Genomic DNA, 12,557 nt, shown 5'->3' with positions numbered 1-12,557 from the left:
CTTTCTTTCAGAACCTGTGAGAATCCTGAGCACACCCTATATGGTAAACTACACAACGTTTGCGTAAGAGAAGATTATGACTATAAATTAAAGGGTCATATGTGACCCTGGACCACCAAACCATAAGGGTCAATTGTTTTCTTAAATCCTAAATAATCTTTCCATTGATGTATGGTTTGTTAGGATAGGACAATATTTGGCTGTGTGCAAAAAGAAAAATCAAAATACTGAGAAATTTGCCAAAGTTGTCCAAATGAAGTTTTCAGCAATGCACATTTCTAATAAAAACAGTAGGAAACTTACAAAATATATTCATGGAACATGATCTTTACTTTATATCCTAATGATTTTTGGCATAAAAGACCCATGCTACTTATGACTGGTTTTCTAGTCCAGTAAAAAGTGTTAACAGGGTCCTAAAGGAGTAGTTCACTCTCAGAACAAAATTTACAGATAATGTACTTTTTCTTCAGTCGTAAGGAAATTTATGTTTTTTTGAGGAAAACATTTCAGGATTTCTCTCCATATAATGTACTAAAATGGTGCCCCTGAGTTTGAACTTCCAAAATGTAGCTTCAAAGGGCTCTAAACGATCACAGCCGAGGAAAGAAGGGTCTTATCTAGCAAAACGATCGGTTATTTTCTAAAAAAAAATTACAATTTATATACTTTTTAAACTCAAATGTTTCGCTAGATAAGACCCTTCTTCCTCGGCTGGGATTATTTAGAGCACTTTGAAGCTGCATTTAAACCAAAGTCCTTTAAGGCAAGTCATGTCACTCGGCGGCCATCTTTGAAACGCTACTCGGGCATGCAAGTGCAGCTCCTATCTCTTTGAATGGGGAAACATCAAATTCTCCAAAACTGTTCACCAAGCTTACGATTAAATTTCATATTTTAAATCTCCAAAGAAATCCAGCAAGAACTGCCTCATAAATATGGTTCCTTGTGCTCCAATGTCGTTAAAAAACGCTTATTTTTCCGGCTAAATGAGTCTTAGAGCGCCGATTGTTTCTATAGCAACTAGGATTTCTAACGGCAGCTGTAGTGACGCGCTGACTTATCTAATCAACGATTGGCTCTTTCACTAAGAAGGCGGGGCTTCGCGGCCATAATGAACGTTGCATTTTTCCCCATTCAAAACTATACAAGTGACATGTCTTGGGTATTCTATAGTCTTTGATTTAAACTGCATTTTGGAAGTTCAAACTCGGGGGCACCATAGAAGTCTATTATATGGAGAGAAATCCTGAAATGTTTTCCTCAAAAAAACAATTTCTTTACGACTGAAGAAAAAAAAAAGACATGAACATCTTGGATGACAAGGGGGTGAGTACATTATCTGTAAATTTTTGTTCTGAAAGTGAACTACTCCTTTAATTCCGTCATTTTCGAAGCAATAATCCTTGACTAACAATAAAAGAGTAGTTCACTTTCAGAACAAAAATTTACAGATAATGCACTCACCCCCTTGTCATCCAAGATGTTCATGTCTTTCTTTCTTCAGTCGTAAAGATATTGTTTTTTGAGGAAAACATTTCAGGATTTCTCTCCATATAATGGACTTCTATGGTGCCCTCGAGTTTGAACTTCCAAAATGCAGTTTAAATGCAGCTTCAAAGGGCTCTAAATGATCCCAGCCGAGGAAGAAGAGTCTTATATAGCGAAACGATTGGTTATTTTCTAAAAACATTTACAACTTATATACTTTTTAATCTCAAATGCGCGTCTTGCCGAGCTTGACAAGATGAGCATTTGAGGTTAAAAAGTATATAAATTGTAATTTTTTTTAGAAAATAACCCATTGTTTTGCTAGATAAGACCCTTCTTTCCTTGGCTGGGATCATTTAGAGCCCTTTGAAGCTGCATTTTGGAAGTTCGAACTCGGGGGCACCATAGAAGTCTATTATATGGAGAGAAATCCTTGAATGTTTTACTCCAAAAACATAATTTCCTTACGACTGAAGAAAGAAAGACATGAACATCTTGGATGACAAGGGGGTGAGTGCATTACCTGTAAATGTTTGTTCTGAAAGTGAACTACTCCTTTAATATTCTAGTGATTTTTGGCATAAAAGACTGGCATAATGACGGGTTTTGTGGTCCAGGATGACATATCATTCTTTTGAAAAAAAAAAAAAAAAAAGTGTTAACAGGGTCTTAATTCTGTCAGTTTTGGAGCAATAATCCTTGACTAACATTAAAGCAAATAGAATTTGGCTCTTTCTGAGTAGGTGTAATGTATATAAATGTCATTAAATTAGTAAGACAGCACACCGACACCAGGAGAGAAAGAGAGAAGGTGAAACTCTGCCCAGAGGAAGAGAAGAGTAAAAAGCAAAGGAGACATTGTGAGAGGGAGAGAAACCTCTGTATACTGTCCATCCTCTCCTTCTCCAAAGTGGCGTCTGTAGCTCTACGCAAAAGCTGCATTGCTTATCGTATTCCTCTCGATTGAGAACCCTGACTGATATCGTCTTCCTGCAGAAACAAGACAACAGGAGGGGGGTTGGAATAATGCATGCATGATACACACACACACACACAAACACACATGCGCACACACACACGCAAACAAGCACACGCGAGGGCCTGGCCGGAGGGCTGTCGATGGTGTAGTTTGGCCTATAGTTGATCCCGATGATGATCCAGAGCAGAGAGGGTTCAGAGCAGACTGGTGTTTAGTGTGTGTGTGTGTGTGTGTTGAATGTGTGATTTCCTCTGCAGGCTCAGGCCACGCCCCCCACCTTTCTTCTCATTGGTCTCTAGGAGCTTGGGATCTCCGATCTCCAGGAAGAAGCTCTTGTTCTTCTCGTATTCTTCGTCATCAATTATCCTGACTTTTATTATTTTGCTGGAGAGAGGGGAAGAGAAAGAGAAAGAGGGAGAGGAAGAAAAGAGTGAGGAAACGACAGGCCAAGGGAAAAAGAAGAAAGATAAACAACATGCAGTCATGCACAGGCAGACCGTCAGAATAAGAGGATGATGCAAGAGACACAGAAAGAGAGAGAGAGAGCAGCCTCACCAAGTCTGACTGTAAATACACACTCACAAATGCAGATACAATCAATATTCCCTTGAATTTTTCTACTTGCTCCACAAAATCTATTTATATTCGGTGGATCTTTAATTAATTATAAATTATTATTTTTAAACACTACCAGTCAAAAGTTTTTGAACAGTAAGATTTTAATGTTTTTTTAAAGAAGTCTCTTCTGTTCACCAAGCCTTGATCTAAAGTACACCAAAAACAGTACATTTTTGAAACATTTTTTATTATTTAAAATAACCGTTTTCTATTTGAATATATTTTAAAATGTAATTTATTCCTGTGATTTCAATGCTGATTTTTTAGCATCATTACTCCAGTCACATCGTTCTAATTTTCTGATTTGCTGCTCAAAAAACATTTATTATTATTATTATGATGTTGAAAACCGCTGAGTGGACTTTTTTCAGGTTTCTTTTATGAATAGAAAGTTCAGAGGAACAGCATTTATCTGAAATAGAAATCTATTTGTAGCATAAATGTCTTTATCATCACTTTATCATCATTTCTTTACCAAAATAAAAATTTAACTGACGCTTTTAAATGGTATAGTGTATAATGTTACAAAAGCTTTTTATTTCAGGTAAATGCTGATCGTTGGATCTTTCTATTCATCCAAGAATCCTGAAAAAAATGTACTCAACAGTTTTAAATATTGATAATAATGATAAAAAAGGGTTTCAACATATTAGAATGATTTCTGAAGGATGTGACACTAAAACTGGAGTAATGATGCTGAAAATTCAGCTTTAAAATCAGAGTAAAAATTACATTTTAAAATATATTCAAATAGATATATTTTAAATAGTAAAAATATTTCTAAATTTGACTGTTTTTGCTGTATTTTGATCAAATCAATGGCTTGGTGAGCAGAAGAGACTTCTTTTAAAAAAACATTAAAAAACTTTTTTTAATCTTTAAAAATCAGTCAAAAACTTTTGACTGCTAGTGTGTGTATTTTTTTATTATATAACTATAATATCACATTTGTACATTTGCTAAATAAATAGGGCTTAATCAATTTAAAATTATAATTACATAACATGTTTATTCACTTGAAGCACATTTATTCGTCTATTTATTTGATAAGCAAATTCATCACATAAATCAATATATGCTGAGGAAAGCCCCAAATTAACTGATAACTGACAATTCAAGTCATAATTCAAAGACATCAGATTACTGTAGATGAAAGAATTGAATAAACTTCATAAAGTGCTTTTACGAGTCAATATATAGTTTGTTTGATTTCCATATCATTAAACATAAGCTATCAACAGCCAACATAATGTATTTATTAAATGTGTATGGACAGCCCTTTAAATAAATAAATATTTTGTTAAATAATATATGAAAATTCATATTTAATGTGGCTAATAATAGTTGTCTAGAAGCCACCATCTCATTTACAAAAAAAGAAAAACTTAAGAATTATAAATATAAAATATAAATGTATAAATATAAAAGCATAAAAAGAACATTGCATGGCTTTTGTGGGCTTGCGTATGAATTTAAAATCTGTACTGTTCTAGGATGCACTCAGGATCTTGTGAATTAGTCAGCGCTGCATATTTACAAGATTTATAACAGCTTCAGTTGCATATTAAATGAAATCAATGGATGTGCGGATGGGCTTCAGTTTAAATGGCCATTCATTTAGCTCTGACTCAACAACTCTCAAGCTTTTTCTCACATTTTTCGATCCAACAGAATTTTGAATCGAACACTGAATAAAAACCTCCACCTCCAAGCTAAAATCATCATCATCAGAACCAGAAACAAAATCCTTCATACACACATTCAGACGACTTGCTGCTGTGTTTGCATGACCTTTCTCTAAAAGCAACCGCAGCGCACAACATTACAACCATAAAATCTCCACAACCAGCCGTGTCACATTGGCCTGATGTCATGATTAAAGTCAACAGGAAATCTAAATCGACTCTCGTGGCCTACTTTTTTCCTGACTGAATATCAAGTTTCACTCGAATATAAGTCACATTATGGAAGTTAAACGGACTACGAATTTACTTCTTAATTTGATTTGACTTTACTCAAAAATGAAAACTCTGTCATTAATTACTCATCCTCATGTCATTCCAAACCCGTAAGTCCTTCGTTCGTCTTCAGAACACAAATAAACATATTTCTGATGAAATCCGAGAGCTTTCTGACCCTGGATAGACAGCAACACAACTGATATGTTTAAGGACCAGAAAGGTAGTAAAGACATCATTAAAATAGTCAGTGGTTCAACCATAATGTTAGAAAGCTATGATTATTTCACAAGCACGCTGCTTGGTTGACATTTTCATAATGTTTTATTAAATTAAATAATCTTTAGATGCAAAATAAAGCTCTGAAGACTGCGAAGATTAAAGCAGAGTGATTATGAAAAATCATGTTCGCTCAGTAAAATGTTTTTGTTACAAAACATCAGTGCCAACTGAACAATATCCAGACTTACAGAGTCTGACAAAAACGCACAATCACTTCCAACATTCATCGATCTTCAATTAAGACACAGGTGCTACAGCAAGGAAGACAGTCAGTGAAGAAAAAGCTTGAGAGAATGAGGTAAGAAAGACAGAGCGTATGCTTCAGGGAAGACTAATAAACGCCAACACTGTCTATCTTTGTTTGTCTCTCTTTATCTCTCGCTCCTCAAAGCTAATTTTGTTCTTCTTTCCATCCCATTGGTTGTCACAGAAACACAATGTTAGACTGTTTCCAGATCCACACTGTCAGGTGCAGGAAGCTGTGTGTGTATGTGTGTGACGGCGTGTGGGAATGACCCTCTTCACTTCTCGTCTGAATGTGGGTTAGGTTCAGCTCAGGTCACGGCAGCGCTCTAATGCTACATCAATAAGTCATAGAACTGCTTTTACACGCACACAAAGGGTTTAAAATGACAGCACATGCTGTTTTAGTATGTGTGCGTGCACGTGGGTTGTTTTATTCTTTGTCCGTTTTGTCCTTATGAAGAGTCTTTGACATCTGTCGTTACATCTGTCATGTGTAGTTACTGGTCACTTGCTTTATTTAATTACTCATCTAATATCTCCCTCTCTCATTTCAAATGATGTATCACGTTTATAATTGTATTCGACAATGGCTATTGAATCTGACAGAAAACAAAGTGATTTTCTAAGTGTGTGTGTGTTCAGATGAGATGTTAATTAGAAGTGTTCTCGAGCTCTCTGAATAGCGGCAGAAGTTTTATCAAACACAACGGCTGATGTTTCACAAGCAGTCAACATATCATAATTTAAAACATGTTATTACACGGCTCTTTGGAATGCTTGATTCTGATTGGTCGGTTGAGACATTTGCAGGTTCGTTCTTTTCAAATAATCACCGCTCCAAAGTAATAACACATAGCCGGTACTACTTGTATTTTTAAAATCCCTCCGTGCCAACAAAGATTACCGTTTGGCGCCATCTTGTGACAAACACTGGACAACCACAATCAACAATGGAAAATTTCGACATTAATCTATTTAAATTGTCTTACTAACGTACATAGTTTGAATGTTAGTCACGTGGTACTATATCGTTTCGCGGAAGGATAAAAATGTTAATTTAAAACAAATATGCCAATAAAAGGTTTCAAATTCATATTCATGTCCAGTTTTTTTCCTTATGTGGCAAGTAGCCGTGTAATAAGCGGGATAATGTACAGGCAGCCGGTAGTTATCGTGAAATAAGCCCCTTCAGTGTGATACAAGACTGATCACACTGTCAGGGCTTATTTCTGCGATAACTACCGGCTGCCTGTACATTATCCATTACTTAACAGTTTGTGCTCTGGATGAGACAAAGTGTGACCACAACACACACAATCACCTGCTAAACACACTGTTGGATCATCCACACCTTTTCACAACCAGTGTTGAACAATTTAAGCGCTGTTGTGGAATCAGTTTGAAGTCCAAAAATAATCCAGCCAGATAAAGCGATGTGTTTATAACGAAATAATGAGGACAAAATGCATTTATCAAGCTGCATGCAAACACAAACATGCAGCACGATACGTGTAGTCTGATTCACGAAAGAATGACTGGAGTTGATTCACAAGCAAATGACTCTCAGTCTGACAAATTCGCTGAATTGACTCACTGAATCAAAGCTGTTACTGACTCAATAAACTGCAAGTTATTAATTGCAGTAAACCCTGCAAATTTTTCCAAAGTTTCTGGTAGTTTCCTGGAAATTTTTCATCTTCAGAACACAAATGAACATATTTTTGATGAAATCCGAGAGCTTTCTGATCCTGGATAGACAGCAACACAACTGACATTTTTAAGGACCAGAAAGGTAGCAAGGACATCATTAAAATAGACGATGTAACATCAGTGGTTCAACCGTAATGTTAGGAAGCTACGATTATTTTCACAAATAAATGACTCGAGTTGATTCACAAGCAAATGACTCTCAGTCCGACAAATTCGTTGAATTGACTCACTGAATCAAAGCTGTTACTGACTCTGTTACTGAAGCTGTTATTAACTGCAGTAAAGTTAGGGTCGCAAAGAGGCAAATTTCTGGAGTTTCCGGGAGTTTACTGGAATTTTTCCACCCCTTGGCAAGCCTAAGTAAAGTTTACTAAAATTAAGCTTAGAATTAAGTTTTGTTTGGTTTGTGTTTAGTATATTTACTGGGATATTGTTCAAATGATGTAAAGGGAAAGTTATGCATTTTATTTATTTTTTTGGCCATAAATGGTTGAATAATTGTAATTAAAAATAAATAAATAAATAAATACATTTTTTTTAATTCACTGACAGGTTCAAATGGCATGTAGGTAAAGTTTTTTTGGAATAAATTATTTATTAATTGTAATTATAAAAGAAAGTTCTCTCATGGACTTACATAACTATAAACTTATTTATACGCGTTTATTTATTTTCTCATTAACCAGTCAAAAGAACACTACCAGTCAAAGTCAAAATGTAATTTATGTAATTTATTCCTGTAATTTCAAAGCTGAATTTTTAGCATTATTACTCACTTGATCCTTCAGAAATCAATCTAATATGCTGGTTTGCTGCTCAAAAACATGTATTATTATTATTATTGTTATTATGTAATTTTTTCAGGTTTCTTTGATGAATAGAAAGTTCAGAAGAAAAGCATTTATCTGAAATATAATACATTATAAATATATTTATCATCACTTTTGATCAATTTAAAGCATCCTTGCTAAATTCATTCAATATTCATTTCTATAACTTCTTTAATAATAATAATAATAATAATAATAATAATAATAATAATAATAATAAATAAATAAATTATGCTGACTCCAAGCTTTTGAATGATATAGTGTATAATGTTACAAAAACTTTTTTATTTCAGATAAATGCTGATCTTTGGATCTTTCTGTTCATCAAAGAATCCTGAAAACATTTACTTGTTTAACATTTAATTGTTTTAAATATTGATAATAATAATAAAACTTGAACAGCAAATCAACATATTAGAATGATTTCTGAAGGTTCACGTGACATCGAAAACTTACTGTTCAAAAACTTTTGACTGCTTAAGACATAATTTAGCATGTACATTAAACCTTACGCAAACCATTAGCTTGTCCCCACAATGAGGGCAATCTCTTTTTCCTATTCATGTGGGCACATTTGGTGACCGGACACACACATCAGGACACTTGACATGATCGACATGAACACACTCCTTCAAGCCTTTTGAATTCAAAACAGCATTTCTCTCCTTGTTTTCCATTACAGTAGATGACAGTGGCTTTATGCGCATGTACCACGTTCCCCTCAGAGAGCGCCTGTCTCTCTTTAGCAGCTCAAGTTTGAGCCTGCAGGAAATCAAAGCGTGCTTTAGATTAAGTCAAACGGGCAGAGGTTTGTGGGATACGCTCGGGGTCTTGAATCTCTGATCAGGGTGTTACATAAAGCTGCTCCAATTCATGCCTGACCAGAAACCAAACACTGCAACACAAGATCACACACACTCACGCTCACCAAAGGAACAATGCAGTACACACACACACACACACACACACATACAGAAATGATATGACATTATCAGTTCATTAGCATATCTGCATTGCAGCAGCCTTGATCCGAAGAGCTCCTGACACACACAACAACAATCTAATTCAAATTCAGCTCCTTAAAATACATATATAGCTTATACACTTCATCAACCGCTTCCTGTTGGAAATTATCTTTGGATCGATGCTTCCAGAAGATGTGCAGACACGTTTTATAGAGCAGCTGCGGGACAGTCAGGAAGCTTGAACTCAAACACTCTTGCTGCAATGCTTGCAGCTGATCGCCCGCCGCTGCTGCATTACAGTGAGTTAGCGACTGCAGTGATGGGAACACAAACTTTTGGGTCTGATCCATCATCCGCTCTATGTTCAGGTAAAGCAGGTTTAGGTTAGTGCAGCTGGACTGGAATGAGATCCAGAGCTATTAGCTTTATTTATATGCCGAAACCACACATGCACACACAGTTTGACTTACAGCGTCCAGAAACATTTGCCAGCAATTAGATCTGTGCTTAGCAACCGGGAAAGAGCCAAAATAGAGTCACTTTTCAAGTGCGATTTACCAAAGGCCACATTACACCGCATGTAAGAGAGACAGAGTGAGCAGGAGAGAGAGGGGCTGAAGTAATGTAACCTCTTTAAAATTCAGATCATGTCTGCTCCTTAACACAAGGAGGAGCCACACCAAATCAATATGAGCTGACTTGTGTGTGTGTGTGTGTGTGTGTGTGTGTGTGTGTGTGTGTGTGTGTGTGTGTGTGTGTGTGTGTGTGTGTGTGTGTGTGTGTGTGTACCTGGTATTCATCACGTTGTGGGGACCAAATGTCCCCACAAGGATAGTAATACCAGTAGATTTTGACCTTGTGGGGACATTTCTCAGGTCCCCATGAGGAAAAAGGCTTATAAATCATGCACAATGAGTTTTTTTGATGAAGTAAAAGTGTGCACAATCTCCTGTGAGGGCTAGGTTTAGGTGTAGGGTGATAGAAAGTACGGTTTGTACAGTATAAAAACCATTACGCCTATGGAATGTCCCCATAAAACATGTAAACCCAACATGTGTGTGTGTGTGTGTGTGTGTGTGTTGGGATATGGGTGTGGGCATGTTTAGAAAGATTATAGAATAAACATATGGGTATTTAATCTTATACATGTGCCATGGTGAGACAAAGGGTGGAGATTCACTATGAACAATTTGCGCCCGCTGATAATGGCTGCTTATTTGCACATGCTGCGCAAATAAACAATTTTGTTTTAGCAGCCGATTCACTGCAGGAATTATGCAAATCAGGTACCAGTGCATATTATAGACTGTATAGCATCACTACTGCAATACAGACACCTGAACTCCTTAAAACACCAAATTGCGCTCAACTTTACTGTGTGTATGGATATACAACTCTTTTTTTTTCCTCATTTGATGGCTTACTACTGCCATGATCAGTAAAACATATTGAGAAATCAAAAATAAATAAATAAATAAAAAAGACATGTTTGTCCTAAAACAAATGACTAAATAACTTTATAATTAAATAATACAAAATATTTCAATTAATAACACAATTTCAGCATTTTTTGTGTATTTGAATCCTTTCCAACAATGACTGTATGATTTTGAGATCCATCTTTTCACACTGAGGACAACTGAGGGACTTGACTTGCAACTATTACAGAAGGTTCAAATGCTCACTGATGTTTCAGAAGGAAAAACGATGTTTTCACCAGGGTAATTTTAACTTATTTTGTCTTCTGGGAAACATTAAAATAGCTTCTGTAGCTTCTGAAGGTCACTACTAAATAAAATATATATATAATATTTAGGAAAAATAAGAAAAATGTACACTTCTTCATTCTGTTCAAAAGTTTTCACCCCCTGGCTCTTAATGCATTGTGTGTCCTTCTAAAGCATCAGTGAGCATTTGAACCTTCTGTAATAGTTGCATATGAGTCCCTCAGTTGTCCTCAGTGCAAAAAGATGCTCTCAAAATCATAGTCATTTTTGGAAAGGGTTCAAATTCACAAAAATGAAATAATTGGAAAACCAAAGAATTTGTGGGACGTGAAGGATATTTTTGAAGAACAGCGGGCAGTTTAACTGTTCAGGACAAACAAGGGACTCATGAACTACTATCACAAAAAAAAAAAAAAAAAAAAAAAAAGCTGTGGATAATTCAGGTAACAACACAGTATTTAGAATCAAGTGTATGTAAACTTTTGAATGGTGACATTTTTATAAATGTAACTATTATTTTCTCTTGTGGACTATATTTAATGTAATTTATGTAAATGATCTTATTCTAATCAGTACTAAATAAAAAAAATAACATGCATTTTATATAATCCCTGCGATTTTAGTAAAATAATTAACATTTTGCAGATTCTAAAGATGTATGTAAACTTTTGACCTCAAGTGTAAATATACGTGCTCCGGGTTTAATATGAGCTTTATTTCGTATTTATGTATTCGAATACTCGATTAATTGTCCGAATAATCAACCGAATAATCAATTACCAAAATAGTTGTTAATGACAGCCCTAATTATTACTAATTTATTTTAAATGTCTTGTCTAAAAATCTATATATATATATATATATATATATATATATATATATATATATTAGGGCCGGGACTCGATTAAAAAATTTTATCTAATTAATTAGAGGCTTTGTAATTAATTAATCGAAATTAATCGCATTTTAATCGCATGTAAATATTTTACCTGAGAACAGTGAGAATTAAGATTTTTACATGGATTTTTAGTATACCATTGAATAATGACTGAATACATAAGCTTAAGCAACAAAATATTGTTTATTTTTGTTCAACCAAGTCCAACAGACCAGTGCAATATTGCCATTAAGTGTAGCAAGCATAGGGTAGCAAGAGGCACGTTCTTTAACGAGTCTTTCATTCCGAGAACTCTGCTCTTGTGTTTGCTTAATTATGCATTTAAACGTTAATGACCAAACCTATCATTATAAATGTTGCTGCACATGGAATATAACGCGGATAACATTTTAAAAAATAGTTTTTATCAGGTTACACACTGATTATTTATCACTCAAACCCCTTTCTCTACCTGTCCATTGGTCGCGTATATCCTCCATGTTTGTAGTTTTTTAACACTTTTTATGCGTGTTTGTAGTTCTAATCGAATCCTCGTTCACGGCGCAGTGTGTTGCGGGCAATATTAGCAGTTAAGAGTGTGCATTGATCGTTAAGTAGTAGACCATCCGGGAATCTTTGGAATACTTTTTAAACATACTACGATTTGGGACATTCAATACTATTTAGGACGGACGCAGCTTTGTCTGTCTGAACGCTAGTTTGTGCTCCAGTATAATCGGTCCGCCGAATCTCACCCAGTGAGAAACGTTGCGCGGTGCAAAACTTAGTGCGATTAAAATGCGTTAAAAAAATTTAACGCGTTATTTTTGTGTAATTAATTAATCTAAATTAACGCGTTAAAGTCCCGGCCCTA

General features: G+C 35.3%; 1 protein-coding gene across 1 annotated transcript in view; it reads right to left on the bottom strand.

The window, feature by feature from the left end:
* The window catches only part of LOC141296033 (sodium/calcium exchanger 1-like), a 28,628-nt gene extending 26,155 nt beyond the window's left edge, over nt 1-2,473 (bottom strand). The window contains exon 1 of the mRNA XM_073827313.1: nt 2,369-2,473. The gene's annotated coding sequence lies outside the window, so the exon portion shown is untranslated. The remainder of the gene's footprint in view (nt 1-2,368) is intronic.
* Nucleotides 2,474-12,557: the final 10,084 nt, after the last annotated feature.

Source organism: Garra rufa, chromosome 21 (genome assembly GCF_049309525.1).
Source record: "Garra rufa chromosome 21, GarRuf1.0, whole genome shotgun sequence".
NCBI classification, from domain to species: Eukaryota; Metazoa; Chordata; class Actinopteri; order Cypriniformes; family Cyprinidae; genus Garra; species Garra rufa.
This window is presented reverse-complemented; position numbering and strand designations above follow the sequence as displayed.